We start from the raw sequence: 6299 nt of genomic DNA on the forward strand, positions 1-6299 counted from the left end.
TCCTCCCTGATCTTGTTTGCCCTAACCTTCTCCTCCTGGTTTTCTTTCCCCTACCCTTCTCCTCCCTGATCTTCTGTTTTTCTCTTCCCTAAACTTCTCCTCCCTGTTCTCTTCCCCCTCCCTGGTCTCCTCCTCTGGGTTCTTCTTTTCCCTAATCTTTTCCTTCCTGATCTCTCCTCCCTGATCTCACTTTCTCTGAATCACCTCTATAAAAACCCCCTACTCCTGCTGAGGTGAGAACCATCGTTTCTCCTTCGCTGGCCAAGCAATAAACCATCCTTTCTCCTTCTCAAGAACGTTTTTTCTCTCTCGCTGGATTGGCATCAAGGCAAGGACAGCTTTCTACGCCAGGGACAGCTTTCTAGACCAAGGACAGCGTTCCACCACAAGGACCGGAGTACAAAATCATGGAGCCAGAGAAGGAGAAGACCGGGAGGCTGAACAGCCAGAGGAGACGGGTCCCCGACTGGCTCATGGGGAAGCCCGAGGCCAGGATACCGCGTTGGGATCTCGTGGACAGGCAGCCCGAGACCAAGAGAGCCCGGTTTTCTGGCATCGTAATGGCCGAAAACTGTGAAATAACCCACGAACAGCTATGTGAGCTGCTCAAGTATGCAGTTCTGGCTGCGCCCGTCATTGAGAGACCCAGGTGGTGCCAGCTTCTGTACGGAAAGCGACTGAGCAGAACAGTGGTTGTCATCCTTCAGGGGATGAGTCAACTCCACTTCTACAGGTTCTATTCGGAGTTTGGATTTCTTCGAAAAGCCTTCAGGCACAAATTCCGCTTGCCTCCTCCATCACCGACTTTTCTAGCTGATGTTATGGGGCTACCAAATCAAAGGGCTGGATATCTACCCAAGACCACGGGAGGATCTGTACCATCTGCCGGTCCAAAACCCAAGGTCGACCTGCAGAAGGACCCGGTCATTCAAAAGTATGGCTCTCAGAAGGTGGGCTTGCTGCGATGCCTTCTGACAGAGGAGGAAATGAGGACCTTTGACTTTCCCTTACAAGGTTCTCCCGACTGTGAGAACTTTGTAACGACCAGATGTGATGGGTCTGTCACAGAGAACAGCCCTCTCTTCGGGCTGGACGGAGAAATGTGCATCACGTCCAAGGGGAGAGAACTAACCCGCATCTCACTGGTGGCCGAAGGAGGCTCGTGTCTCCTGGATGAGTTGGTGAAGCCCGATGAGGAGATTGTGGACTACGCCACCTGCTATTCGGGGATCACGGAGGAGATGCTTAAGCCGGTGACGACGAAACTGAAAGACGTTCAGAGGCGGTTAAAAGCACTGCTTCCTCCTGATGCGGTCTTGGTAGGCCATTCCCTAGACGTGGATCTCCGGGCACTGAACATGATCCACCCACATGTCATCGACACCTCGTTGCTTTATGCCAGAGAGCGGGGCAGAAGATTCAAGCTCAAGTTCTTGGCCAAAGCTGTATTGGGGAAGGACATTCAACGTTCGGAGAGGGACGGTCATGACCCCACAGAGGACGCTGCCGCGACCCTTGAACTGGCTCAATATTTTCTCCGGTATGGCCCAAAGAAGATTGCAGAACTCAATCTGGAGGCGCTGTGGAGAGCCCAAGACCCAAGAAATGTCAGAGAAAAGGTCCACTACACCTACAGAGGTGCTTTAGGATCTTTCGATCCGGGGCGTCACAAGCTCCTTTTTGTATCCCAAGAGACAGACGATATTGAACTCCCGTCTCCTGAAGATTGTGAGACTATTAAGTGCCTTTCCAACAGAGAGGTCTTTGAGCAGGCCAGAAGGCAAGTGCGCCTGTACCCCTTCAGCATTATTCGGTTCTCTTTGGAGCCTTTTTCACCTCTCCTCACTGAGGAAGTGAACCAAAGGATGAGGATCAAGTGGACAGAGATGTCCACTGTGTATGCTGGGCCACTGAGCAAAGATTGGAACCTAAGTGCTCTGAAGAGGCTGTTTAGGAGCTTTGGCCCAGTTCGTACAATGACTGCCGTTCTGGAAACGCATCAGCCTCATCTCTCCATAGAGTATGAAGTCCTGGAAGCTGCCCAGCTGGCCATCGAGTGCCTGAATGGCGTTCCCGTGGAAGGTGTATACATAAAGGTACAGAGACCAGTGACAGAACTCACTCTCGATGGTGACACACTGGTTAAGGAGCTGGAAGGAGATCCTGAGAACCGAGAAACCATTTATCTGTCTGGAGTAGGTAAAGATTTCTTAGGACATGTTCAGGAACTACCAAGGCTCTTTGGTGGCCTGGAAGCTGTGATCGTGCCACCAGATGCTCAAAGCAGGAGACAGGAAAAATACTGTTTCCTGAAGTTCAAAACTTTTGGCAATGCCCAGAGGGCCCTCCATGTCCTCACAGGCAAGGACTGGAAGCTGAAAGGCAGGCAGGCCCTAACCCCCAGGCACCTGCACGCGTGGCTTAGGAGCTCACCACCTGAATCAAGAAGGCCCGCAGGTCTGCGAGTGAGACCTCCTCCCTCGGAGCGGGAGACCTTGCAGAATTTACATGCGGAAAAGGCAAAGAGTGCAGCCTGGCGTTGGAGCCGCAAGATTGGAAGGCTCTACCAAAGCCTGAGCCCGGGTACCCTTTGCGTCATCCTCCTGCCAGGAACCACTAGCCCTCATGGATCCCTCTCTGGCCTGGGACTCATGGGAATAAAAGATGAAGAAGAGGAAAGCACCGGCCCAAGCATGGGTTTGTGAGTCGGCTCGCCACTTGCCTTTTCTCATGCTTCCTGGGCGATGGTGGAGAAGACGGTCAGGCTGCAGCTTCTGCAAAGACTGCCGGGCCTCTTGGTTCAGTGGACGGCTTTGTGTGGGACGTTGGTGTGCCGGCTAACGGGTCTAATCCACTTACATGGCATGCGCAAGTTTTCAATAAATGCCTAGAATTCAAGCCTTTCCTCATCTTAAGACAGGGTGGGTGGGGGAGCGGGAATGTAAAATGTAAAAAAAAAAAAAATGTAAAATGGAAACAAAATAAATAAGACTTATACAATTAAACCAAAATAAATGTAAACGTGTTTGATATCTTCGGACGTTTAACATCCTATTCGTGCTATGTGACATTATTTTAAAAGTGGGATGGGATCTGAGTGGAGCGAATGAGCCCAGTGGTTATGTGGTTGAGTCTCGGAAACTGGTAAGCCTTGCAGCGTGGCTGACCATCTAGCTGAAGGGCAGATTGCAGAATTCAAAGAAGCTTTCCCACTATTTGACAGGAACGGGGATGGAACTATAGTATACTAACACAAAGGAATTGGGAAGTGTAATGAGATGGTCTCTTGGGTGGAATCCCACAGAAGTCCGAGTTACAGGACAGGATGAAGGGAGTAGCTGATGTGGTAATGGCAAAATTGACTTCCCTGAATTTCTGACAATGATGGCAAGAAAAAGGAAACACAGAGGCAGGGCACGATGTAACACGTGGGGCATGTTGCATCAGAAAGGAGGAAAAACTGAACTTGCTGCCTGCTTCTGGGTGGGTCCTGGGGCCACCTGTGGCTAAGAAAGCGCCTGGGGATCAGCCAGAAGGTGTTGCCTGGGCTGGGAGGAAAAACCAGATGATCTCTAGGATAGGCTCAGAACCCTTCCGCCCTCTGGACAGCTCGGGGTCTCCCATTATGGCCTGTGAGATGGGTGTACACGTGAACTCTCCCCACCCTGCCGACCTTTATCCTGATTGGCTCCTGTGCCTTGTATTAGCTCTGTGTGTTTTCTCAATAAACTGAGATCCTGCTTTGACTGGTCTCCCTGGCTTGTCTGATTGTCCTCCGATGGGGGAGGGCTGGATTAGGGAGGGGGGGGTCAGTTGGCCCTTCCTTTCTTGGTTCCTCATGGTCGGGGCGTGCTCTCCCAATCTCTCCCGCAGGCCAGGAGGGAAGCGGGTTGGGTGGGGTGGGGCTAAAAACCCTGACATCTGGCGCCCAACGTGGGGCATTAAGAAGTCTGTTCACCCAAAGTGAGAGTATCGCCAAGCCAAGCCAAGAGAGTTTCGAGGTAGGGGTCTCCCCGAAAAGATGGGGCAATCTCACACTAAGTATGAGACCAGTATTGGGAAGCCATTGGTGAGGAGCAACTTTGGTCATAAGGAGTCAGTCCTCTCACTGCCCAGGAGGAGAAAGGCTTAAAGCCTCACGCTGACAATGGCCTCCTAGACCCTTTTGATGCCTGGCCTGGTCCTCTGGGTCCCGCACCAAGTGCTCCTGTCCTGGAACACTCGGTAGACAAGTCGGGAAGGGGAGCGGCCTATGCCATATTGTCACCCCTCCCCCCCAAGGAAATTCTCCACCCTCTTGTGAGAACCTAGAAAAGCTGGTTCAGCTGCCTTCTTGCAACACCAGTGATGACTCACCCCCATTGTGTATGGCCCTGTCTGGTTAAGACCAGCAATGAGATGACTCATCCCCATTGTGTATAGATTTCTTGGTAAATGCTAACCCTGGGCACAATAGAGGGGCCGGCCTTATGGTATTCCTGGGAGGCCCAAGATTTATTTATAGAAGCTCAATTCACAATAGCTAAACTATGGAACCAACCTAGGTTGGATAAAGAAAATGTGGTATGTAATATTTGATGGAATATCACTCAGTTTTAAAGAAGAAGGGAATTATGGTATTTCTGGGTAAATGGACTGAGTTGGAGAACATCATGCTAACGAAATAAGCCAATCCCATAAAACCAAAGGCGGAATGCGTTCTCTGATATGTGGATGCTAATTCACAATCAGGGCCAAGGTGCTAGGGAAGAATAAAGTTACTTTAGATTAGGTAGAAGAGAGTGAAGGGAAGGGAGGGGTATGGAGATAGGAAGAATCGTAGAATGAAACAGACATCATTACCTTACGTACACATAGGACTGCATGACCAATGTGATCTGACAACGTGTACAAGAAGAAAAATGAGGAATTATACCCTATTTATTTATGATATATCAAAATGCATCAATGCATTCTACTGTCAGGTATAACTAATTAAAACAGATTTTAACGATTTTTTTTTTGAAGAAAATTTCTACTCATTCAAGAATGAAATCCATAGTCACTGCCCTTTTTTTGGACAAAATTTATTGACAAAATACATGTGGTCAGTTACGCTTAAGTTGCATAACATGATGTTTTGCTATATGTGAATGCTGTGAAATAATAGCTCAAATCATCTAACATGTCTATCACTTCAGAATAGTTAACATTTTCTTCTCTTTGTTAGATTTTTGTGGTGGGAATACCTAAGGTCTACCAATCAAGGAAAGTCCAGGACCAGATCGATTCTCAGCCGAGATCTATGAGACCTTCAAAGGAGAATTAACAACAATACTGCTCTAAATGTTTCATGGAATATGAAGAGGAGAGAACCCTGTGAAGCTGATATCACTCTGATACCAAAACCATACAAACACACATCAAGGAAAGAAAACTTCATACCAATATCCACCATGAACATCGATACAAAAATTCTCGATGCAATTCCGGCAAGTAGCATTCAAAAACATATTAAAAAGATAGTGTGCCTCAATGAAGTGGGGCTCACATACAGAAATCAATAAACATAATTCATCACATCAATATACTTAAAAACAAGAATAATATGATCATCTCAATAGAGGCAGAAACAGCATTTGACAAATACAGCACCCCTTCAAATCAGTAGACTTTTCTAAGGCACGTTAACATGTCTCCAAACACCAGAGGAAAAATCACTTAGAACACTGCGCCTACCTCAACTAATTGTTTCAGAGCTTCCTGCCACCCGCTTTCTTCCTAGCTGGCCTCCATATCTAGCAAGGTCCCTGGCTCTGGGCGGTATCCACGTTCATGATTCCTCCTATGCCCCTTGCTTACATGACACTGCCCAGATCCTGCCTGTGTCTGTCCTGAAGGTTCAGTTAGAGGCTCAGAACCAGCCCAAGGACTCCGTTGCAATAAAGCAGTGCTGGCAGATAAGTATTTGCAAAACACAGCCACTTTCAGGTGAGTCATCTGCTCAGTGGCTTACTCCATCAAGGAGCTTCCTGCATCTCTGGGCCTAGCTGTAGTGTAAGCATGAGCCAAAAAGAGATCTCTGCTATTTTCTTGTAAAGCCTGATTCACATGCTCTTCTCTGTTTTGGTTTTACTGCTTCTCATCCTTATGTTTTAATGTTATGAGTGTAGATGATAAATATTTAAACAGGATACATACAAGGTTAACAAAAAAGAAAGAAAAAAAAAAGGTCTCCTTCCATCACTTCCTCATTTTCAGAGAAGCAATAATGGTACCAGTTCCAGAAATGTTCATTGCATCTATAAGTACATCTCTGC

The 6299-nt window shown here is 47.9% G+C and overlaps 1 pseudogene; it reads left to right on the forward strand.

Moving 5' to 3' along the window:
- Positions 1-407: 407 nt before the first annotated feature.
- Positions 408-2705, forward strand: LOC144366279 (RNA exonuclease 5 pseudogene; annotated as a pseudogene).
- Positions 2706-6299: the final 3594 nt, after the last annotated feature.

The sequence above is a fragment of the Ictidomys tridecemlineatus genome, chromosome 1 (genome assembly GCF_052094955.1).
Source record: "Ictidomys tridecemlineatus isolate mIctTri1 chromosome 1, mIctTri1.hap1, whole genome shotgun sequence".
Classification (NCBI taxonomy): Eukaryota; Metazoa; Chordata; class Mammalia; order Rodentia; family Sciuridae; genus Ictidomys; species Ictidomys tridecemlineatus.